This window comes from Lutra lutra, unplaced genomic scaffold (genome assembly GCF_902655055.1).
Source record: "Lutra lutra unplaced genomic scaffold, mLutLut1.2, whole genome shotgun sequence".
NCBI lineage: Eukaryota > Metazoa > Chordata > Mammalia > Carnivora > Mustelidae > Lutra > Lutra lutra.
In genome coordinates, this window is record NW_025923851.1 from 43,270 (window position 1) to 70,647 (window position 27,378).

Here is a 27,378-nt window from a genome sequence, read left to right on the forward strand (position 1 = left end):
TGGCATTCACTTTTGTCAATCTTTTTGTTTGTCCGTTTTTGTTTGTATGCCATATAAATCTTAACTTTGAGACCCATTCTGTCTGGGTCTTCACTTTGATTTTTATTTATTTTCCTTCTTTCCTCTCTCTCTCTCTTCCTCACTCTCTCTCTCTCTCTCTATCATCTCTCTCTCTCTCTCTCTTTTTCTATTTTCTTTCTTTTTGGTTGGGACTCCCGATTGCTCAGAAGTGTTCCAGACTGCAACTTGCCTGCACCACAGTTGATACATTCAGCTACACAACCCTTCACCCTTCTTTCACCGAAATGACTAGGAGGAGGAATACCCACCAGAGGAAAAATTCAGAGACTAGGCCCTCTCCATCAGAACCATAGCATATGGACAGAAACAGTATGTTGGAAAAGGAATTCAGGCTAACCATTATCCAGGCAAGGCTAATTTGGAGAAAAACCATTAGTGACAACATGGAATCGGTTAGGGCAGAAGTGAAAGCCACCAGGGATTATGTTCACAATGTTCTCAATGAGTTCCAATCTAGTCTAAATTCTCTAATGCTAGAGTAACTAAGGCAGAAGATAGAATTAATGACATACAGGACAAAGTGATAGTGAAAAAGCATCAGGAGTAGGCCTGGAACAAACAGTTTAGTAGCTAAGAAAACAGAATTAGGGAAATGAATGACACCATGGAATGTTCCATCGTCAGATTTATTGGAAACCCGAAGGGAGAGGAGAAAGAAAGAACACTAGAAGATATGGTTTAATAAATTATCCATGAAAATTTTCCCAATCTGGTGAATGGAAATGGGGATCATGTCTTAAAGGCAGAAAGGTCACCCCCCCCCCCCCGAGATCATGGCATCTAGAAGTACCTCGACGCATGATTGTGAAACTGATGAATCATCATTTTAGACAGCAGCTCTTGAGAGCAGCTAGAGGGAAGAGACTCCTTACAAACAGAGGGAAGCCCTTCACAATGAGGTCATACATGTCCACAGAAACCTGGAAAGGCAGAAAGGACTAGCAAGAGATATTCAGGGCACTAAATGAAAAGAACATGAGGCCAAGAATACTTTAACCAGAAAGACTGACATTCAAAATGGATGGAGAGACAAAAGCTTCCAAGATTGGTAAGATTTGAAAGAATAAGTGACCACCAAGCCGGCACTATAAGAAATATGAAGGGGGTTTTATAAAAGAAAAAAAAAAAAAAAGAACCCAAGACTGTCATTGAACAAAAATTTATGAAGATAATCTATAGAAACAAGGACTTCACAGACAACTGGATGTCAATAAAAACACCTTTCAATAATCACTATCAAAGTGAATGGCTTAAATGCTCCCATAAAATGGCACAAGACTTCAGATTGAATAAAAAACAACAGGTGCTGTCCATATGTTGCCTACAAGAGAACCCGTTGACCCTAAGAATACATCCAGACTGAAGGGATGGAGAAGCATCTTTCATGCCAATGGGCCTCAAAAGAAGGCTGGGGTAGCAATTCTCATATCAGATAAATGAGATTTTCAATGAAAGATTGTATTCAGAGATACAGAAGGACACTACATCATCTTAAAGGGGCTATTCACCAAGAAGATCTAACAATTGTAAATATTTTTGCCCCAAATATGGGAGCAGCCAACTACATAAGACAACTGCTAATCAAGATAAAGAGTCATATTGATATGAATAAATTAATAATAGGAGATCTTAACCTGCCATTCTCAGTAATGGACAACCATCCAAGCAGAAAATCAATAAACAAGAGCATTGACTGTTTCCTTTGCTGTGCAGAAGCTTTTGATCTTGATGAAGTCCCAAAAGTTCATCTTCGCTTATGTTTCCTTTGCCTTTGGAGACATATCTTGAAAGAAGTTGCTGTGGCACATATCAAAGAGATTACTTCCTATATTCTCCTCTAGGACTCCGATGGATTCCTGTCGCACATGGAGGTCTATTATCCCTTTTGAGTTTATCTTTGTTTATGGAGTAAGAGAATGGTGGAGTTTCATTCTTCTATATATAGCTGTCCATATTCCCAGCACCATTTACTGAAGAGACTGTCTTTTTCTACTGTATATTTTTTCCTGCTTTGTCGAAGAGTATTTGACCATAGAGTTGAGGGTCCATATCTGGACTGTCTATCTGTTCCACTGGTCTATGTGTCTGTTCTTATGCCAGTACCATGCTGTCTTGGTGATCACAGGTTTGGAGTAAAGCTTGAAATCAGGTAACGTGATGCCCCCATTTTTATTTTTGTTTTTCAACATTTCCTTAGCAATTCGGGGGTCTCTTCTGATTCCGTACAAATTTCTGGATTATTTCCTCCAGCTCTTTGAAAAATACCAGTGGAATTTTATTGGAATGGCATTAAAAGTATAGATTGCTCTAGGCAGCATACACATTTTAACAATGTTTATTCTTCCGATCCAAGAGCATGGAATGGTCTTCCATCTTTTTGTGTCTTCTTCAATTACTTTTATGAGTGTAATGTAGTTCCTCGAGTACAGTTCCTTTTCTGCACAGCAAAGGAAAGAGTCAACAAAGAGGCAACCCACGGAATGGGAGAAGATATTTGCAAATGACAGTACAGACAAACGGTTGATATCCAGGATCTATAAAGAACTCCTCAAACTCAAGACACACAAAACAGATAATCATATCAAAAAATGGGCAGAAGATATGAACAAACACTTCTCCAATGAAGACATACAAATGGCTATCAGACACATGAAAAAAACGTTCAACAGCACTAGCCATCAGGGAGATTAAAATTAAAACCACATTGAGCTACCACCTTATACCAGTTAGAATGGCCAAAATTAGCAGGACAGGAAACAACATGTGTTGGAGGGCATGTGGAGAAACGGGAACCCTCTTACACTGCGGGTGGGAATGCAAATTGTTACAGCCACTTTGGAGAACAGTGTGGAGATTCCTCAGGAAATTAAAAATAGAGCTTCCCTACAACCCTGCCACTGCACTCCTGGGTATTTACCACAAAGATACAGATGTAATGAAAAGAAGGGCCATCTGTACCCCAACGTTTACAGCAGCAATGACCATGGTCCACAAACTGTGGAAAGCACCCAAGATGCCCTTCAATGGACGAATGGATAAGGAAGATGTGGTCCATATACACTACGGAGTATTATGCCTCCACCAGAAAGGATGAATACCCAATTTTTGTAGCAACATGGACGGGACTGGAAGAGATTATGCTGAGTGGAATAAGTCAAGCAGAGAGAGTCAATTATCATATGGTTTCACTTATGCTTCACTTTGTGGAGCATAACAAATAGCATGGAGGACAAGGGGATATAGAGAGGAGAAGGGAGTTGAGGGAAATTGGAAGGGGAGGTGAACCATGAGAGCCTATGGACTCTGAAAAACAATCTGAGGGGTTTGTAGGGGCATGGGGTAGAAGGTTGGGGTAACCAGGTGGTGGGTATTAGAGAGGGCAAGGATTGCATGGAGCACTGGTTGTGGTGCAAAAAATGAATAATAATGAATACTGTTATGCTGAAAAAAATAATTCCACTGGCAACATTCAAAGAGCTGGAGTGAACAATCCTAAAATTAGTATGGCATCATAAGAGACACAGAATTTCTAAGGAAATGTGGAAAAAGAAAAAAAAAAATAAAACAAAACTGCGGACTACACATTGCCTGGTTTTAAGCTTTACTACAAAGCTGTGATCACAAAGATAGCATGGTACTGGCAAAAGAACATGCAAGCACACTAGTGTAACAGAGTAGAAAGCACAGATATGGGCCCACAATTTTGTGGTGTAATAATCTTCGACAAAGCAAAAAAAAAAAAAAAAAAAAAAATCCAGTGGGAAAAAGACAGTCCCTTCAATAAATGGTGCTGGAAAATTGGAAATCTAAACATAGAAGAATGAAATTCAAAATTTCTCTTACACCAGTGATAAAATCAAAATGGATAAAAGACCTCAGTGTGAGGCAGAAATCTCTCAAAATCCTATAGGAGAACAGAGACATTAACGCCTTTGAAATTGGCCACAGCAACTTCTTTCAAGTTATGTCTCCAAAAAGAAAGGAAACAAAAGCAAAAATGAAATTTTGCGACTTCATCAAGAGCAAAAGCTTTTGCATAGCAAAGGAAACAGTCAACAAAACAAAGAGGCAACCCATGGAATGGGAGAAGATATTCGCAAATGACAGTACAGACAAAAGGCTGATATCCAGGATCTATAAAGAATTTGTCAAAATCAACATACAAAAACAGATAACCATGTCAAAAAATGGGCAGAAGACATGAACAGGCACTTGTCCAAAGAAGACAGACAAATAGCTAACAGAAACATGCGAAAATGTTCATCATCAATAGCCCTCAGGGATATTCATATCAAAACCACATTGAGATACCACTTTACACCAGTTCAAATGGCCAAAATTAGCAAGACAGTAAGCAACATGTGTTGGGGGGGATGTGGAGAAAGGGAACCCTATTATACGTTGATGGGAATGCAAGTTGGTGCAGCCAATTGGAATAGTGTGGATATTCCTCAAGAAATTAAGTTAGAGCATCCCTATGACCCTGCAATTGTACTAATGGGTATTTTCTCCAAAGATATCAGCAATGGTCACAGTCACCAAACTGTGGAAAGAGTCAAGATGCCCTTCAACGGATGCATAAAGAAGATATGGTCCATATACACTATGGATTATTAAGCCTCCATCAGAAAGGATGAATACCCAACATTTCTATCAACATCAACAGGACCACAAGAGATTGTGCTAAGTGAAACAAGTCAAGCAGAGAGAGTCAATTATCATATGGTTTTGCTTACTTGTGGAGCATAAGGGAATAATATGGAGGACATGAGGAGATGGAGAGGAGAAGGGAGTTGGGGGAAATTGGAGGGGGGAGATGAGCTACAAGAAGCTGTAGACTCTGAGAAACAGAGGGTTTTGGAGGAGTTAGGGGCGGGGGATTGGGTGAGCCTGGTGATGAGTATTATGGAGGGCCCATAAACAATGAATTCCGGAACACTGAAAAGAAAGAAAATAACTGATATATAAATTTCTTGGACCTTGTGGCATAGTAAACTGACTGTGCAGATTCTTCTACACAGGGTGTGGTGCATAAACAATGAATTCTGGAAAACTGAAAAGAAAGGAAAAAATAATATATAAATTGCTTGGGCTTTGTGGCATAGTAAACTGATTGTGCAGATTCTTCTAGTTTTACATTGTGTTAGTGTCTGGTCTTTCATGTGGTAATAATATACTCATGTTTTATTTGATATCTAAAATTGAAAAGGCCTCTAACTGTTTATCTGTCCCATGTAACTAGTAGTAGTAACAAGTAGACATTTCTGTCTGGTTACTCCTAATCATTTTGCCAAATAATCAGAATTCCCAGGTGTTTTGAAGTCCAAGTACCTACCTCATCCCTGTCCTTGGTTGTGTTCATTCCTCTTTCTCTCTTTGAAGGTATCTGGCATTATTTCATCCTTACGCTGCTGGGTGTTTTAGCTTTTGTCCTCCCTGCAATTCTCTTGCCATTTTACTACACTGAATTTGGTATATGTATCACTGAAGTCTCCGAGGTAAATAATAGACTTACTTGGGACATTGTTTCACCAACTTTGTGGAATAATATTAGCACACATGTCAGGAAAATTTACTCAGATTTTCCTAATTGGCAAAATACCAGTGTCTTTTAAAGAAACAAATATTTCTATGATTTCTAAGGTAATTACTCCTTTGTAACTACATTTTTGTTTCTGAAAAATTTCAAATTGGGCAAGTTATTTAAAGAACATTGGCTTTTTAAAAATACCTTAAAAATTTTTTGGGGGGGGGTTTGAAGATTTATTTATTTATTTTAGAGAACAATCAGGGTGGGGAAGGGTAGTGGGTGAGGGAGATAGAATCCAAAGTGTAGAATCCTGAGTGTAGATACCCATGTGGGGCTCAGCCCCATAACCCTGAGCCAAAATCAAGAGTTGGATGTTTTACTGCCTGGGCCACCCAGGTGCCCTGCATGAAAATTGATTTTGTTCTGAGTTTATAAGACAGTATCAAGATTCTCTACCTGTAGTTTATACATAAAATACATTATTTACCTATATGTCCTACTCTATGCTAATATATTTACTCCTAGAAATAAGAAAATTGACAGAGCAGGAAAAAATATACAGTGGAAAAAAAAACAGACTCTTCAATAAATGGTGCTAGGAAAATTGGGCAACTAAATGTAGAAGAATGAAACTCGATCATTCTCTTACACTGTACACAAAGATAAACTCGAAATGGATAAAAGACCTCCGTGTGAGGCAGGAATCCATCAGAATCCTAGAGGAGAACAGAGACATTAACCTCTTCAATATCAGCCACAGCAACTTCTTTCAAGATATGTCTCTAAAGGCAAAAAACAAAAGCGAATATGAAGTTTTGGGACTTCAGCATGATCAAAAGCTTCTGCACAGCAAAGGAAACAGTCAACAAAACAAAGAGGCAACCCATGGAATGGAAGAAGATATTTGCAAATGACAGTACAGACAAAAGATTGATATCCAGGATCTATAAAGATCTCCTCAATCTCAACACACACAAAACAGACAATCATGTCAAAAAATGGGCAGAAGACATGAACAGACACTTCTCTAATGAAGACATACAAATAGGCTGCTATCAGACACATGAAAAAAAAATGTTCATCATCACTAGCCATCAGAGAGATTCAAATAAAAACCACCTCGAGATACCACCTTACATCAGTAGAATGGCCAAATTTAGCAAGACAGGAAACAACGTGTGTTGGAGAGGATGTGGAGAAAGGGGAACCCTCTTACACTTCTGATGGGAATGCAAGTTGGTGCAGCCACTTTGGAAAACTGTGTGGAGATTCCTTAAGAAATTAAAAACAGAGCTTCCGTATGACTCTGCCATTGCACTACTGGGTATCTACCCCAAAGATACAGATGTCGTGAAAAGAAGGGCCATCTGTACCCCAATAATTATAGCAGCAATGGCCACAGTCGCCAACCTGTGGAAAGAACCAAGATGCCCTTCAACAGATGAATAGATAAGGGAGATTTGGTCCATATACACTATGGGTTATTATGCCTCCCTCAGAAAGGATGAATACCCAACTTTTTGTAGCAACATGGATGGGACTGGAAGATATTATGCTGAGTGAAATAAGTCAAGCAGAGAGAGTCAATTATCTTATGGTTTCACTTATTTGTGGAGCACAACAAATAACATGGAGGACATGGGGAGATGGAGAGGAGAAGGGACTTGGGGGAAATTGGAAAGGGAGATGAACCATGAGAGACTATGGACTCTGAAAAACAATCTGAGGGATTTGAAGGGGCGGGGATTGGGAGGTTGGGGGAGCAAGGTGGTATTATGGAGGGCACATATTGCATGGAGCACGTATTGCAAGGGGTATTATGGAGGGCACGTATTGCATGGAGCCCTGGGTGTGGTGCATAAACAATGAATTCTGTTATGCTGAAAAGAAATTTTAAAAAAAGAAAATTGAAAAAGAAACCTAGGCTTGCAAATCAGAACATTGAATAAAGAGGTAAAGTAATATCTTTAACTCTGTGTTTAACACTCGTAGATACAAACAAGAGGTTTTTTTTTTTTTTTTTTTCAGACAGACAGACAGCAAATTGCTGTGAGTAGGAATTAGCCTACATGACTTATGTTGCTAACAGTTTTGTCTGCATATTTGGTGCTGTATTTATATAGGAACTGTCTTACACTTTTACCTGTTTAGAGCATAGGAAAGTGAAGGACACATGTCAAAAAGACTAATTTCACATACACACACAAAACGTAAATTAGCAGTATGGGACACACTTTGTTTTCATTTTAATGTTATCAGTCAACAATTATGTTTCTTTTCCAGTCACCAAAAATTCAAAATCTTAGAATATTCTAAGATTCAAAGCATTTTAACGGAGTATTTTCTGTATTTCCAAATATCCCACTTAATTAACTCAGCATCTATAGTTTGCTTAAATGAATCATAATTAATCAGTTAGCTTAACTAATCAGACTTGCGTTCACACGTTGTCTAATTTGGTCATTTCTTCTTCCCATGGACTCACCTAGCATTGGACCCAGAGGCCTTTCTTGGGAGACCTTGTCATCTTTGTAGAGGATTGTCCTGTTACTAATGTGCAAGATGGGAATGAATGTCAAGATAGCATTGTCTATGAGCCCCAAATCGGCTGCTGTGTAGTGCTGCAACTTTACGGCAGTTAAGCTTTCAGGTGGAGGTACGTATATTTTCTCAGTGTGATACTGCTTTAGACACTTGCCATTCACCAGTACTTGGAAAATGTCTATGGATTTGTCCTCTTCTTATCCTTATAAAATATATCAGTAATGTAGCAATAGGCCCAAGCTACTACACATTCTTCTTAGTAAGTTGATACAAGTACATGCATTTCCTTTACATTGTTACTGAGGCTTCTGATTGTATAATATCTTATTTCACTTTCAGTACACCAGTCTAATTCTCCCTGCTTTCAAAAGACCTAAAGATTCAAATTTATCATGACCAATAGCTAAATTTCAGTAATTAAGTTCATTGCAAACATATTATATTTATGTATTTATAATAGAAAAATATGTGATAACAAGCTTTCCATAAGCTTATTTCAGAATAAAGAAAATATTAATGGTGAATACTTGACAGGTAATATAAAACAAGCATTCTTTAAAAAAAATGTTTTCTAAGATTTTATTTATCTATCTGAGAGAGAGCGAGACTAAGAGAATATTGTGAGTAGGGGCAGATGGAGAAGAACAAGGGGCCGATGGAGAAGATAACTCCCTGCTCTGCAGGGACTGGGACTCAATCCCACAACCCTGGGGTCATGACCTGAGCCAAGGCACGTGCTTAACAGACTGAGCCACTCAGACATCCCAAACAAAAATATTCTATATAATAAATTATTAATACAAAACTTTCATGGAAATTCTGAAAGAAACAGACAAGTTGGACCAAGTAAAAGGTCCAAATTGCAATCTGGTGCCAGTAATAGGTACATAGATGGTAATATAACTAACCTCATCAATCTTCCTCCTACCTTCAAAAATTATCAACATTTTGCCAATCTTTTAATATAATTGCCTCAGTAATTTCACAGTATTTTAAAGTATGTATCCTATTCTTTGATTCATTAATGTAATTGTTTATCTATTTATCTTTATTATTTTATTTCTTTTTTTTTAAGATTTTATTTATTTATTTGAGAGAGAGACAGTGAGAGAGAGCATGAGCTAGGAGAAGGTCAGAGAGAGAAGCAGACTCCCCGTGGAGCTGGGAGCCCGATGCGGGACTCGATCCCGGGACTCCAGGATCATGACCTGAACCGAAAGCAGTCGTCCAACCAACTGAGCCACCCAGGCGTCCCTATCTTTATTATTTTAATAATAATAATATAATATATTACATATATAAATATATATAACTTAACAGTAATAATATCTTTATAATTAATGACTTCTTAAAAAATAACCATAACCATAACCATAACCTCTCTTCATTAAACCTAAACAAGTAGGATAATCCCTGATTTACATGATTTATTCAGTTTTCCCTAACTGTCATTTTAGAGTTGACTTGTGTCATTTGGTTGTTACATCTCTTAAATCTTATAATTAAAATTTTACATTCCCATTATTTTCTGAAATGTCATTATATTTGTTGAAGAAATTAAGTCATTTTTAAATAGAATTTTCTGCAATTAGAATTTCTCTGGTTACATCCTTCATCATGATGTATTAATATTTGTATCCCTTCTGCAGAATTCCTGTAAAATTTTACTAAACTCCATAGACTGACTCAGACTAAGAATCTTTGTTTAATTGATACATTTCATAGGTAGTGCTAAGTACTTCCTAACACATCATTATCAGGAGGTGAGTATGCTTGTGTTGCTCTTAGTGATGCTGAGTTATTTAGTAGGTGAACCCGATTCTCGGAAGTGATAATGTTAGTGAAAATTCACCCTTTTGAGAGCTGCTTAAAAGCTTCCAAAACCTTTCAGAAGATGGAAGGTCAGTATGGAACACAAAATATAATCTTTAAGAAAAATAATGGATTATTCCCCACTTCAAGTCCTTTATCAATTTCTTATACATCCTGTCTTGAATGACAAAAGCTAAAGTAGCTCATTAATCAATACATATGAGGATTCATAGTGACTATAAAATCATTTTTCATAGATACCAGATTGATTTTAATGATGGTCTGAGCCACTGGAGCTGTGGGAATTTAAAAAAAGAAAGAAAGAAAATAAAAGCAGTGTTACAGACTAGATTCATATCCTTCAGTCCATATGTTGATGGATTAACCCTCAGTATGACTATATTTGTACACAATGTCTGAAGGAAGTAACAAAGGTTAGAAGAAGAGATAAAGATGATGCCTACTCTATTAAAATTGTGCCTTTATAAGAAGAGGAAGAGAGACAAGAACCCTCTCGTTGTCAGAACACAGCAAGAATGTTGCCATCAGAAAGCCAGGAAGAGATTGCTTTTCAGAACTCAAACATGCTGGCACTCTAATCTCATATTTCCAGATCCCAGACCTCTGAGAAAATAAATTTCTTCTGACTAAGCCATCCAACTTTGGCATTTTGTTTTAGCAACCCAGCTAACTAAGACAGGTATGTCTAGTGGCATTTTGTATACATCTAGGTGGTTTTAGTATTTCTTTCTTATGAATGATAATATACCCAAAGAAGGATAATACACCCAAATTTGGGGTCTCTAATCGGATTAAAGATATTCATGTTCAACTAAGGTGGAATTCTGTACAGATTCTGAATGTTACATTCAGGCGTATCATAAGTATCACTTCATGTAGGGGAAATGGTATCAACTTAAAATTTTATAATTGTCTTCTAGATAGGCATTATCTATGAGTTAATTCTGATTTCTTAGACCCTAAGAACTGATCCTATATTATGCCTCCTGAGCCTCCCATTGCAGTCTTGAAATGGAGGGCATTCTTGTGATTGACAGAAAGTCATAAATTGTATTAGTCACCATAAAATATGCCATTAGTTTTTGAAGATTCATTTATATATACACCCAGTGCTCCACGCAGTATATACTCTCCTTCGTACCATCATATTTGTTTATTTGAGAAAGAGAGTGATAGCGAAAATATGAGCAGAGGTGAGGGGCAGAGGAAAAGGGAGAAGCAGACTGCCTGCAGGGTCCAATGCAGTGCTCAATCCTAGGGCCTAGGGATTATAACTACATGAGCCAAAGGCAGATGTTTAACTGACTGAGCCCCAGGGGTTCCTCAAAACCACAAAATTTTAATTAGAAATTAGAAATATTAGAAAATATATCACATGTATTATCAGATAATATATTTTTCAGATATATTATCTGTGTATATTATCAGAAATATATTTATATTTAGGGTTCCTGTCAACTACTAATCACTTTATCTCTCTCAGATTTGCCCATCTGTGGTTAGTCATATGAAGGAAATTATATAATATTTAATCTTCTGTGTTCTTTTTTTATATAACAGCTTTTTAATATAACAGCTAAATAACATTCATGTGTATATATATATATATATAATACTATGTATATTATCAGAAATATATATTTCAGATAATATTATCAGAATATAATATGAATATAATATAATATATTAGAAAATAATACCAGGTGTAGTTCTCACATGGAAGCTTTAAATAGTAAATATTTAGCAGAAAACCTTAGTGGAAAATTAAGTATACACTTAATCTAGCCAGGGAGAGCACAACTATGAATTTTATTGTAATTATCACCATAGAAAGAATCCTAAACCAGAGAACCAGTAGATTGAAATCTAAATAGCAAATACAGTATTGACAGATATTTTTGGTTTGCTTGTATTTGTTTTCATTTGGTTGTCAATAATAGAAGTTAATGGTTTATATGTAAGCCCACATTGATTGCTTCTTTTCAGGAAAATCTAGCAATACTGGGCAGCAAGTTGAACCCTTAGAGAAGGGTGTGGTGTTATTTGATTCATTGCAGTCCCCATCATTTCCCACTTTTTTTTCCTGTACATTTCCTTCATTTATTTTATGACTGCATTACTTCTATAACTCCATGTGGATCTTGCTCAGTTGTATAAACAGGTACCAAGTGTTATCAGTATTATCAGATTTATTATTTAAAAGGTTTTAATATCCCAATGCCCCAAATTAACTGGTATTAACATTTAATATTTTAAAAATAGTTACTGGTAAGCATAAAATGTAATTTATGCATGCAATAATGTTGGCTCAATGGGAAATATATATAGAGAGATTATATATAAAAATCTGTATATAAATCTATATATAATGACACATAAAATATATATTTTGGCACATAAAAGTAGCTTGCTATTCAGCCAACAAGAGATATTACTATGAATCCTACTGAAATGGTCTGGCTTATGCGAAGATAGTATTATTCTTGATTAAAAATTGAATATATCTTTTTTCAGACTACAAAAAGCATCAAACTGAACTCTAATTTATATAGTTCTTTCTGAATTCATATGCCGTTTTACTTATTCTAGAAATTGTTCTTAAAAATGTACTTCTGTGGAATAGAGTCTAGTAGACCAACTGTTTATTTGGCTTTATTTCTCTTTAGCTTACAAATGGCTAGATGGATCCACTGAATGTTGTACCAGTCACAGCCTCAGAAACGTGTGCTTTTCCTACAGAAATATTTTTAATAACAGATTTGTAAGTTATCCATGGAGCAGTTTTTGTTTGCAAACAACTACTACTAATAAGTAAATAGAATTAAAATGGAATATACGATAAATTTTCACTTTTACTTTGTTTGATTTATATTATTTATTAAAATTCTTACATTTCAAGCATTTCTTTGATATTCCTTAAATTTTTATAGTGGTAATATCTCATTTGATCAGATATTACTTGAAGCTAAAAGTCTTTTGTATGAGGTACACTGCTAATATGTTAAATGACATGAAATATATTGAAGAAAAATAACTTGGAGTACACTAAGCACAAGTGTTAATAATGTGTCCCTCTACAACATTAGAGTATTGCCTTTTTTATCCCCACTATATATCCTTTATAAATAGAAATTCATACCAATTGACCCCTTTCATCTAATTTTCCCCATCCCTCCACCTACCTCCTCTCTCACAACCACTCATTTGTTTTCTATGTAAATGAATTTGTTTCTCTTATTTTTGTTTCCTTGTTCATTTGTTTTTTTAGATTCCATATAGAAGTGAAATCATATTTCACTCCTTTGTTGTTATTTGTATTTGTCGTATTTCCTGCTGTTATTTATTTGTATTTGTTGCTCTCTGTCTGGCTCCATCCATGTAACATTATAGCCTCTATGTCCATCCATATTGTTGCAAATAGCAAGATCTCATTTTCTTAATGGCTGATGTTTCATTGTAAATCTATCTGTACAACATTTCACATCTGTATCCATTCATCTAAGCAAACCACTTTTAATTAGCTAATATCTTCTTTATACCATACCTGTCTACCTGTCTGGAAAGGAGTTGAAGCCAACCCAGTCTGTAGAAACAAAAAAGATTTTAACAAACGTTCAAGTTTCTGTATCCTACCTTCTTTGGAATTTCACACTCCTTGAATAAAAGTGAAATATCCATCTCAAGTTGATACATTACACATAGGACATTCACTGCACCTTCAGTACACAGATAGGTATTGAGGGAGGCTCTCAGAAAATCATTATCACATATATTTTGAATGGTAGAAATTCAATGTTAAACCCTTCATTACTTTTATTTATAACAAATATGATCAGTTACCACCATCATAATTTGTTCTTAATAAGCATTATATAAAATTTGAAGAGTAGGGAAAAAAGAAACCCTCTTGAGTTTTTACAGATACAGTTGAAGTCCGTTCCTGCCAAGAGAAAGTTAGTTATACTGAAGTCAAATAATTGCTGTTCATTAGACTTAACTGAATTGCACACATTAATGGCAAGGACAGAGAGGGTTACAGAACAAGAAAAAACAGGATTAAAGAAACGGGCCACAAAATAACTTATGCATGATACATAAATTTTATGTAAACTAATTTCAAAACTGTGTCCGTAAAACTATAACAGTGACAGCATGATTGCTGTCAATTTAACTGCTCCATATGGATGAAGATCATATAATCTATTTCATTTCTGTTGCTTTTTAATAAGAGCTTTATTGAAATACAACACACACATATATATATGTATATGCATATATACATATATGTGTGCGTATACACACATATATGTATCACACACATATATACGTATATATGTGTGTGTGTGTCATACAATTTACCCATTAACGTGTACAATTCAAAAAGAAAGCTTATAGTCATTAACCAATCATTCTTCATTTTTCTGTGTCCCCTGTGTCCCGGTCAACTACTAATAATTTTCTCTCTCTCAGAGTTGTCTATTTGGGGTTAGTCATAGGAAAGAAATTATATAATATTTAATCTTCTGTGTTCAGCTTCTTTCACTCAGCATGTTTTCAAGGTTCACTCATATTTAACATAGACAATATTTTTTTCTTTTTTTACAGCTAAATAACATTACATTATACACATACACAGTATTTTATCCATTCATCCTTTGATAAACAATTGAACTGTTATGTTACTTTTTAAAAGTTATTCTATGCATACAAACTAGGTTATTCTTTATATTTGTTAATTTGACACTGTGACTCTATTAAGTACTATCTGTATTAAATACTGCATTATTGAAAAGGTCAGCAATTAGAATAATTAAGACACGTGTATTATGGATTCTACATAATTTAAAGAGAATAGTTTTAAAGGTTTGGACAAACACAGACTATGGAGTCCAGAGTAGAAGAAACTTTAATCATACTTTCGTCTTAATTCTATTTAAAAAATGAAGAAAATAACTGGGGCCAAGGAGAAGTTGCATGACATGTAATTAGAGTAAATGTAATTTGAAGGTGATGCTGCTTTGAAAGAATAGAAATTATCTGATGCAAATTCTGGTGTATTTTCAAAGTCATTCTCTGTGTTTGATAGTCATAATTGATATACAGTCAGTTTTCTTTACTCCCACTTCAAAATAGTACACAGTGGAGTACAGGCTCTAGAATACTCATTTGTTTTTAAATTTAAATGTGTTTGTTTTAAATATTGCTGGGCTGTGTATGTTTGGGAAGGGTCTTGGTTAGCTAATTTAGTAGACTAGCACAATATTTGATATTTAGGCAGTCAATATTGATAAAATTTATAATGCCATGGTTTATGTGGTGAGGATAATACTGTGTTTTTCTTTTAGTGAGCTTATCCAGTGTTATCCCAGGTTTCAGCTTTATAAGCATAGATCTACCTGTGATGTGGAGACATTTGTCAAATATCCTTTTTAGTGTGAAAAATGTTTAAAAGTGTATTACATAGATAAAATATTTAGCATATTTTATGTACAAAAAAGTATTTTTAAAAATGATTACGATGTAGAGTTTGAGAAAACTGAGCATTTTGGAAGGCTTTAGTTTTAGTGTTTAAAAATCCTTATGAATTTCTTTTCTCAATAATTTGCCAAAAACAAAAAGGTATGGTATTTAAATATATACATACATACACATGTATATAAAATTGAGTTATTCCATCAGTTTCTACAGCCTTGTCTCAGAGATTTTTATGCTATCACCTGATACATTATAGTAAAATGAAATGCCACTAAAGGGTCAAAATCATGTTTCTTGATATAAGATAATAATGTGTAATGAGGAAAAAGTCATTTTTTCTCATTTCATACCCCTTTTAAATAATTTCCTGATATATCACTAAAAGTTTTGATCAGGACTCAACAGACCTTTGTCTCGAAAGGGTCAGATTGTAAATATCTGTTATCTTTTACAGGGAATACTCATGCTCTCTGTCACATCTCTCAACTCTGCTGTTCTTTGTGAAAACAATACCACTGTAGTTTTTTGTTGTTAAAACATCACGACCTTATTGTTCTAAAACTGTACTTAGAAAAATCAGGTAGTGCGTTGGATGTGGCTGTATTTGGTTGACCTCTGATTTAGACTTATGTTCTTGGAAGTTCATTAAGGATTAACTTAATATGTATATGGCTGACTCTCATTTTAACCTACTCAAGGAATTTGTATTTAAATATTTTATTCATACTCAATCTCCAAAAAGAGCAACTTCTACTGACCATATCATGCTAACAAGTAAAAAACTGGACAGACTGAAAAACCATCACCTCTTCACAGATCCATCAGGGAAACAAGGTCACAGACCAGGCTACTAATGTGGAAAATGAAACTTACTGGGGTACATCCCACAAAAACAGACCACTTTGGAAACAAATCCTAGGGCAGGAAAAACTGCACTATAGTTTAAAAATTGCCAGAGAATCAGTGTGGATGACACAGAGTTAAAAAATAAGTAAGTAAACAGGTGAGCAAATAGTACAAAAACAAACAAAGACTTGCGAGGACCTACTTATGAGGGAAGCCCAAATTTTTGTATTACCTTCAGGAATTCTATTACGTCCTCAGTGAATATCACAGAAAAAATAACCATTTTGAAAACACAAAAATATTCTGTTCTTAATAAGGTCTGCCTTCAGAAGAAACTATTTTAACATGCTGGGATTTTATCAGAGCCTAACCGACACCAAGAAGGCAAATGCCTAACCCAACCGCCTGTAACCATGCAATCCTTAAAAAGAAACAGGGAGGAGGGTGATGAATGAGAGGCACTGCCAAAATGAACAATGTAGGGGAATAAGCTCACCAAAGCATTGAGTTTTCATCATAGAACTATTAAATGGTTGTCCTCCCACAGACTTTACCACCAAATGACATAAAATGCCAGTCACCGCAGCTTTAGCTAATATATCATATACATCTTTCAACGAAAACTTAGAAGGCATGCCAAAAGGACAAAAGCACAGTTTGAAAAGACAATAACCACAACCAATATGGCTGGAATGTTGGTATTATCAGGCCAGGGAATTTAAAAGCCTGTAATAATATGCTAAGATCTTTATGGTAAAAGCCAAGAAAAGGTGAGAACAGACGGATAATGTAACAGATAAAAATTCTAAGAAAAAAATTCTGAAGTCAAAATTATTACAGACAAAATAAAGAATGCCTATGGTGGATTCATTAGTGTACATGACTAGAAAGATTATCTGAGACCGAGTTTTTGACGTTAGAAAGACCCAAATTGAAAACCAAGGTGAAAATAGAAAAGAAGAGGAAAGAAAGAAAAAGAATAGCCTATCCAAAAGCTGGAACACATACTAAAGGTATAACATAGGTATAAATGGAATACAAGAAAAAAAGGGTGGGGGGAGGAATACAAGCAATATTTGAAATAATTATGATGTACCTTGTTCATCTTCCCCCCATTAATGCCAGACACAAACCAAAATCTCAAAGTGCTCTGAGCCTACTTCTAGGCCCATTATATTCAACTGCAAAATTTTAAAGATAAAAATTATTGAAAGAAGTCAGAGCACAGAATTACCTATAGAGCAGTAAGATAAGAATTATATTCATCTTCTCATAAACCATACAAGCAAGAAGGAAGAACCACCAGCCTAGAATTTCGTGCTATGTGAAATTCTTCCAAAGTAAAGGGAAAATCTTTTCTCAAAAATTGAAAACAGTTCTCAGTAGATCTACCTTGGAGGACTTATTAAAAAAAAAAAAGCTTTGTTTTGTTTTGTTTTTAGAAAGAGGGAAAATGATATTTGTCTGAAACAGAGCCACACAAAGAAAGCATATTAGAACATAATATGAAGTGTATAAGTGAGGGTAAAATAACTCAAATTTCTAAACGATGTAACAGATAACAGTTTGGCCAAATTAATAATAGCTATAATATATTTGATTATGTAAACTAGTGTATAAGTTAAATGAAGAAGAACACTAGAACTAGAGGTGAGAGGGAGGAATTAGGAAATTTTATTATAAAGTATATTATATAAAATTATAAAGAATTTGCAATGCCTGTGAAGTGAATTCATTATTTAAAAGTAGATTTGTATGAATTGTAAATGTACATTGCAAACTCTAATCCAAACCCAAAAAGAAAATACAAAATAATACAATATATAACATGTACGCAAATATATATAAAACCACTATGTTTTATTCCATATGTAATATATAGAGAAATACAATATATATTAAGATGCAATATACTAAGGAAGGGAAGAAATGAGTCATGTATGAAAAAAACAGTGGTTGCTTTGGCAGTACACACACTACAATTAGAAAAGACAGAGAAGATTAGCATACCCCTACACAAGGATGACCCGAAAATTCATGAAGAGCTTCATCTTTTTAAATGACAACAAATACATAGCTACCTATTGTTACTTTGAATGTGAATGGACAAACTGCTCCAATCAAAAGTCATATAGCGACAGATGAGATACAAAAGTAAGACCCAAAAATATTCTGCCTACGAGAGACTTATTTTAGCCTTCAGGGCACCTGCAGATTCCAAGCAATGGAAAAAACTCTACCCAGGGACCTTATAAATAAATAGGGACACTATAAAATAATAAAATAAAATAAAATAATAAAATAAAATAAAATTTAAAAACACTATAAAATAAAATACAAAGGGACAGTTCAACAAGATTATATAGAACAATTGTAAATATTTAGGCACTCAATATGGGAACACCCCAAGACAGAAGTAGTTAATAACAAACATAAAGGAACTAACCCTTTATAGTACAACAGTAGTAGGGGACTTCAACAGCTGATTTACACATCACCTGAACAGAAAATCAACAAGGGAACAATGGCTGTGAATGATACATTGGACCAAATGGACTTAAGAGGTACACTGTGAACAGTCCATCCTGAAACAGCCGAATACACATTCTTTTCAAATGCACATGGAGCATTCTCCAGAATCTATCACATACTGGGTCACAAAACCAATGTCAGAAAAGTCAGAAAGATAGAAGTCATACCGCAATTTTTTTTTTCCCCACCATAATGCTATGAAACCAGAAATCAAACACAAGAAGAAATCTGGAAGGACCACAAGTACATGGAGTTTATTTATCATGCTAATGAACCAAGAAATCAAAGAAGAAATCAAAAAGTACATGGAAACAAGCAAAAGTTAAAATACAACCATCCAAAACTTTTGGAATGCAAGAAAATTGGTCCTAAGAGGGAATTACATAGTATTACACACCTACCTTAAGAAGCAAGACAAATCCCAAATAAACAACCTAGCCTTCTACCTAAAGAAGCTCAGAAAATGAACAACAAACAAAACCCAAACCAGCAGAAGGAAAGAAATAGTAAGGATTAGGGCGAAAATAAATGATAGAGGTACTAAACAAAATAGAACAGATCCTTGAAATCAGGAACTGTTTCTTTGAAAAGATCAACAGTATTGATATATCTCCAGCAAGACTCATTTCAAAAAAAGAAAAAGGAAGGAAGGGGCAAGGGAGGGAGGAAGAGATTAAGGAGGGAAGGAAGGAAAAAAAGGAAGGAAGGGACTCAAAATCCAAAGTGGAGAAATAACCAATATCACAGAAATACAACTGTAAGAGAATATTATGAAAAACTATGCAAACAAATTAACCTAAAATAAATAGATAAATTCCTAGAAATATAGCGTGCCAAATCTGAAGCAGGAAGAAATAAAATATTTGACAAGATCAATATTCTGCAAGGAGATTTAAATGACAATCTCCCAACAAACAAAAAGTCCAGGGCCAGAGGGCTTCCCAGGCGAATTCTACCAAACATTCAAGGAAGAGTTAATACCTATTACCAAACTATTCCCAGAGAAAGAAGAAGGACCTCCAAATTCATTATCTGAGACCAGCATTACTTTGACACCTAAATGACACAAAAACCCCATAAGACAAAAACAAATGATGGAGAACTACAGGCTAATATCTCTGATGATGCTTAATGCAAGAAACCTCTACAAAATATTAGCAAACTGATTCCAACAATACATTTAAAAAAATCATTTATACAGTAAAGTGGGACTTTTTCCCAGGATGCAAGGGTAGGTCAATACTTGCAAATCAATCAATATGATACATCACACCAATAAGAGAAAGAATGAAATCTCTATGATCATTTCAAACGGTACAGAAAAAGCATTTGACAAAATACAATATCCACTCATGATAAAGACCCTCAACAAAGTAGATTTAGAGGAAATATACCTCCACATAATAAGGGCCATATGTGACAAACCCACAGCTGACATACTTAATGATGAAAACTGAGAATATTGATTTCTTCAAAGATCAGGAAAAGGTCATGGATATTCACTCTCATGCCTTAAAGTCAACGTAGTACTGGAAGTCATACCTATAGCAGTCAGACCAAAAAAGGCATTGGAATTTGTAAGGAAGAAATAAAACTGTCACTGTTTGCAGGTGACAGGATACACTGTATAGAAAACTGAGAAGATGCCACCACAAAACTCCTAGAACTGATACATGAATTCAGTATCACAGGATATAATACCAATGTGCAGAAATCTGCTGCATTTCTAGACACTAATAATGAAGTAGTAGAAAGAGACGTTAAGGAAATAATACCATTTGCAATTGCATCAAAACAATGAGATACATAGAAATAAATCTAACCAAATTGGTGAAAGACCAGCACTCTGAAAATCAGAAAACACTGATGAAAGAAATTGAAGACAATGTGAAGGAATGGAAAGATATTCTATGTTCATGAACTCCATGAACAAATATTGTTAAAATGTCCATACTACTGAGAGCAATCTACACAATCGCTAACCAAATACCAACTGCATTTTTCACAGAACTGGAACACACAATCCTAAAATTTGGAGGAAACCACAGAAGACCCCAAACAGCTAGAGTATGAAATAGAAACAACTGGAGTTGAAAAAGAAAAGCAAATCTGGAGGTATCACAATTCCAGATTTAAATTTTTATTACAAAACTGTAGTAATCAAAACAGTATGATACCAGCACAAAAAGACAAATAGATCAATGGAACAGAATAGAAAACCCAGAGATGACCCTGGAATTTTATGGTCAATTAATCTTTAATAAAGCAGGAAAGAATACACAATTGGAAAAAGTCTTTTCATTGATTGCCGTTGGAACATTGGAACAGCAACACTGGACAGCAACATTAAAGAAATGAATCTGGACTTTCTTACACCATACACATACACACACACACACACACACACACACACACACACACACACATAAAAAAAAAAAGACCTAAATGTGAGACAGGAAACCATCAAAATCCGAGAAGAGAGCACAGGCCGTAATGTCTGTGACAATGACTGTGGCAACATTTTTCTAGATCTGTATCCCAAGTCTAGGGAAATAGCAAAGACAAATTATTGGGACTACATTAAAAAAAAAAGAACTTTTTCATAGCTAAGGAAACAATTCAATTAATGGGAACCCTCTGAATGAGAGAAGATATTCAAAGATGACATATATGAACACAGTTAGTAACAAAAGTACATAAAAAAACTGATAGAGCTCAACACCCTCTGCAAATAATCCAATTACAAAATGGACAGAACACATGAACAGACATTTTCCCAAAGAAGGCATACTTGGCAACAGATATGTGAAAAGATGGTCACCCTCAGTAATCATCAGGGAAATGCAAATCAAAACCGCAATGAGATATCACCTCACACACCAGAATGGCAAAATCAAGAACCCAAGAAACAGGTGTTGTTGAGTATGTAGAGAAAAAGGAAACTCGTGGTGGTAGGAATGCAAACTAGTGCAGCCATTGTGGTAACCGTATGGAGGTTCCTCAAAAAAGTTAAAAATAGGCTGCCTCAAAGTCGAATAATTGCACCACACGGCATTTACTCCAATAATACAGAAATTCTAATTTAAAGGGATACAAGCACCTCTATGCTTATGGCAGCATTACTCACAATATTCAAACTCTGGAAGCAACCCAAGAGTCCATGGGTCTGATGAATGGATAAAGAATATGTGATGTATATACACTATGGGATAATGTATGTGCATCTAACAAGAGTTGAAAACACAAAGGATAAGACTGATCGAAGTAACGTAGAAATAGTTGAAGCCACTGCCATAGTTGGTGATTTCATCATTCCTTTGTCAAAGATCGGTGAATGGATCCAACAGACATAAAATCACTAAGGCCACAGTTGAACCCAACAGCACCATTAATAAACTAGGTATAGTTGCAATCTATAGGCAACTTCATTCAACAACAGTAGAATACACATACTTTACAAGATCAGATGGAACAATCAACAAATGGACTAAATTCTGTGCCATAAGACAAAAAAGGGAGCCAAAGGAATAGAAATAACGTCATATCTACCCCCAAACCAAAGGAATTAATCTGGAAATTGGTAACAGAAAGGAAGCTGGAAAAAAAAAAAAAACCCAAACCATAAAGGTTAACCCAAACGCAAAATCACATTTCTGTCAAAGAGAAAATGTCATGAGAAACAGATAGTGTGAGAATAATGCAACATGGGTGGAATGCCGCAAAAGGAATGCTTAAGTAAATATTTTCAATGCATATATTAGAAAAGAAAAATCAAATTAATCCTCTTACTTCCACCTTTGGAAATTAGAAGGTGAGCAATCTGTAAGTAAAGTGATGATGAAAATAATAATTAATAATTAGATTCTCTTAAATATAATAAACACAGTCACATAACTTGCAATAAAAAAATAGTTGAATTGGGGCGCCTAGGCGGCTCAGTCAGTGAAGTTTCTGCCTTCAGCTTAGGTCATGATCCCAGGGGTCTGGGATGGGACCCCTCATTGGACTCCCTGCTCAGGGAGAGTCTGCTTCTCCCTTCTACTCTCTCACCACAGCTTTCTCTGCCTGTGATCACACTCTATCTCTCAAAGGAATAAATAAAATATTTTAAAAAGCAAAAATAGTTGGGCCATATTTTACACCAATCTGTTGTGTTTTAGAATCTAATTTATTTGATTTAAAAGTCTCTATTCATTGATTTTGTGAAAATAAAGACCATCCAAAATGAAACAACCAGTAGCCACTTGTTTAGAATTTTTTAAATAAAGTCACCCATCACTTGTATTTGATAGAGGCTCGAAGGCAGGCAGAAGAGTGAGAAAACTTTATAGTTAAAGAGGGAAGGCTTTAGCTGTGTTTTGATTGCAGGTTCTTGGCATGGAGAAGCTGGAGGTGGGGAGCAGGACATTCAGGTGATTGGTTTAGGAAACATATTTGACTTTCTCTGATTCGCACTGTCTTGAAAATCAGGGCAGAGTTTAGGGACATGACAGTCAATGACCAGTCTAGTTGTTTCTAGGCTGATTGCTGTGGTTGTAGTTTGATTCCTTGACTAGTTGCTGCAGAAGTTCTGGATCAGAATTTTACTGTCATGAATAATTTGGCCATTGTCAATTGGTATATCGACTGTCTAACTTCCAACTCCTTCCATGAATGCTAAGTACTTGGACTCAGGAAAAACTTCAACACTAGGAATTAAAATTATTCATTTATATTAAAATTATATTTTATATATTGATGTTGAAATCGACAAGTTACGATTAAACAATTTGAAAATAAATGCTATCAGTGGTCTAGATTTCAGAGAATTCTTGACTTCTCAAATTGGGGGCACTTCTCCATGAAATTATGTGTGGTATTATATTTATTTATCATTGTATGGCTTAATATCACAAAAACTTGTTTTTGCCCGAGAAAATTTTCACTTATTCATTAACATTAAACTCACTAGATCAATCTCAAAATATTAAATTAATAATTATAATTAATAATAACTGAGAGTAAAGAATGAGTAGAGAGTACCAACAAGACTAAAAGCTGATTCTTTGAAAAGATCAACATAAGTGTATAAGCCTGGACTTACTAAGGAAAATAAAGACATAAATTACTAAAATCAGAAATGAAGGAGAGGTGATCACTAAAAATCCCATGGAAAAGTATATGACAATAAGAAATCCTATGCCCACAACTGATAAAGTGGATGAAATGGATTGATTCCTTGAAAGTCACCATACACCTAAAATGCATAAGAAGAAATAGATATCTTGAATCTTTTAAAGTAATTGAATCAATAGTAAATGATTTTCTAAAACAGATAAGACCAAGCTTATAATGAGCTCACCAATGAATTCTCCCAAGCATTAAAGAAAGAAATTATACAAATTATCTACAATCTTATTTATAACATGGAAGCAGAGGATATACTTTCCAACTTATGCAGTGTGGACAGCACTACGTTAATACTATAGCCAAGAACTTACAAGGAAATTATGTAACAAAGTATCACATAAATGTTAGTGCAATATCTTCAAGAAAATTTTGGTAACGATGTATGCAAAGAATTTTACATCACAACTAAATCAGATATACCAGAGGTACGTCAGGCTTGCTCAAAATTTTAAATCTTGAACAATTAGTATAATCCATCATTATACAGTTGTTATACATTAATTTAACATTATACAAATTAGTATAACCCATCAAATCAACTAGCTGAAATAGAAAAAAAAGAATACATGGTCATAATAAAATTTTTTAAGAGCTTTTGACAAAATACAATACTTGTTCATGATGAAAACACTCTGTAAAATAAAAATAGACATGAACTTCTTACACTTTTAAGAAATATTACCAAAAAACATACAGGTAAATTGATGGTTAATGATGGAAAAAATTGAATCTTTCCTACTAAAATCATGAAAAATGATGCATTTATGTCCCACCATTGGTTCTCAATATATTGAAAAAGAAATTGTAATAATATATACACTCATGAGGTAGAAAAACTGTCTTTGTTCACACCTAACATGAGCATCTATGTAGGAGTTAGATAAAAATCTCTATTTAAAAAAAAAGAACATGAATCTAACAAGATATGTAGAAGGTCTGGGAGCAAAACTAAAAAAAATAAAATAATAAAATTCTGATAACCAAAATAAAAGGAGGAAAAAATAAATATCCCACATCCGTGAATAGGGAGACATCATATTGTCAAAATGTCATTTCTTTGCAAATGGATATACAGACTCATCGTAATCCAAATCAAAGCCCCACCAAATTATTGTGTGGATCCTAATAAATTCATTCCAAACTTAATATGGGAAAGGAAACGACACCAAAAGCTAAAACCAATATTGAAGAAGAGCAAAGTTGGAGAGCTGACATTATCCAAGTTTAAGGCACATTATAAAATTTCAGTAATTTGCATGGCTTGATATTGATGAAAGAATAGGTGGATTAATGGAACAGAATAGAAAGTCCAAGATAGACCCAACTAAATATATTCAACATGCCTTTGATAGAAGAGCAAAGGCAATATAAGAGACCAAAATAATCTTTTCAACAAATGTTGTGGGAGCCACAGGACATTCACATTCAAAAAGAGAAGGGAAGGGAAGGGAAGGGAAGGGGAGGGAAGGGGAGGAAAGGAAGGAAGGAAGGAAGGAAGGAAGGAAGGAAGGAAGGAGAAAAGGCATGAAGGAGGGAGGTAAAGAATGAAGGGAGGAAATAAGGGTGGAAGGAAAGAGAGGTCAACACAAAAAATAACTCAGAACATCCTACAGGTGGATATAAAATGTGAAGCTATAAAATCCCTAGAAGATTACATATGGAAAATATTAATAATCTTATGTATAGGGATAGATTAGAAACACCACCAAAGATATAACCCACAAAAAAGTAATTAATAAGCTAAACTTCATTGTAGTAAAACTTGCACTGCTTGAGAGACAATATAAAAAAAAATGAGAAGCTACATGTTGGAAAAAAATTTGTAAAAATATATTTGAAAAAGGAGTAGTACCCAATATTAAAAAAAAAAAAAAACTATAAAAATAAACAACCTAATTCAAAAATGTCCAAAGATCTATAGAGACACCTACCCTAAAAAGTTATAGAGATGGAAAATTTGTGTATGAAAAGATGCTGCACATTATAGATCATCAGAACTATGCATATTAAAATAACAAAGTACTAGTACTACACTCTTATTAGAATGCCTTAAAAGAACAACACTGACTACACCAAAAGCTGACAAAAATGTGGAATACAAATTCTCACTCATTGCATGTGAAATATAAAATGGTCCACCCACGTTGCAAGATAGTTTAGGAGGTTTTTTTGAAAACTAAACATTTTCTTATAATATTATCTGGCAATAGTGCTCCTTTGTTTTTATGCAAATATTCTGAAAACTTAGTGTAGATAGTTTTACTCATAATTGTCAAAATTTGATTTCAACTAAGGTATCCTTTAGCAATTGAATAAATAGATAAACGTAGGTACATTTGGACAATGGAATATAATTCAGTGTTAAGAAGAAATTAGCTGTGAAGACATAAGAAGACATGAAAGAACTTAAAATGCATGGTACCAAAGAAAAAAGCCATTCTAAAAAGTTCTAGGAAAAACAAAACTATGAAGACCAAGAAGAATAATAATTGCCAGAGATTAAGTGTGTAATGCAAAGAAGGGAAGAATAGAAAGAGCCTAGAGGATTTGGGATGCAGTGTAACTCTTACTGTATGATACTAAAATGGTGGGTACATGTCATATATTTGTCAAGACTTACAGAATACATAGCACCAAAAATGAACTGAAATTAAAATTATGGCCTTGGAATATTAACGGCATGTCAGTGTAGGTACCTCTGTTGTAACAAATGTACTACGGTGGTACCGGATGAAAAAGTGGGGGAGGATATATGTGTGTGTGAATTTAACGCAGTGTCTGGGAATTCTGTTCTTTGTACTCTATTTGGCCATGAACCTAAAACTGCTCTAAAGATAAAATCTATTAATTTTAAAAATATGAAGAAATGACCTGTGGCTCAGGCGGAGATTTTTTAAAAAAAATAAATTAGCTGTAATCCTAAAATACCTTATTTGATTCACTGAAACATGCTTTCCACTCCATTTACATTTTTCTCCTTAACTTATTTTAACCAGGTACCTGATTTCTCTTTCAGGAGCTCTGGCTATTGTGAATGCAGTGTCCTTCTTTGCTTTGGATAGTCAGTGGATTTTAAATTCTTTCCTAGATGGCACCCTTTCCTCAGTGATTATAGATAATGAAATGAAAGGTCTGATAGGATTCTGATCTTACTTGGTGGTAGTGTGATTTTGGCTGCCAATGTGACCCTGGGACTCTGGCTGGCTACAGTACAGTAATATTCACACTCATCTGGGAGGATTTCTGAATTACAGTATATTGCTATGTTACAATATTTATAGCCATCAACACCTTGCCAGTATGAAATGTAATGTATCTCCTTAAAATTACATCTTAACCTATAATTCTGAGCTCTTCTTATACCCATG

The 27,378-nt window shown here is 34.7% G+C and overlaps 2 pseudogenes; both read left to right on the forward strand.

The window, feature by feature from the left end:
• The first annotated feature begins 1,098 nt into the window (after positions 1-1,098).
• LOC125092728 (membrane-bound transcription factor site-2 protease-like) lies at positions 1,099-27,228 on the forward strand (annotated as a pseudogene).
• LOC125092729 (uncharacterized) lies at positions 18,266-18,366 on the forward strand (annotated as a pseudogene).
• Positions 27,229-27,378: the final 150 nt, after the last annotated feature.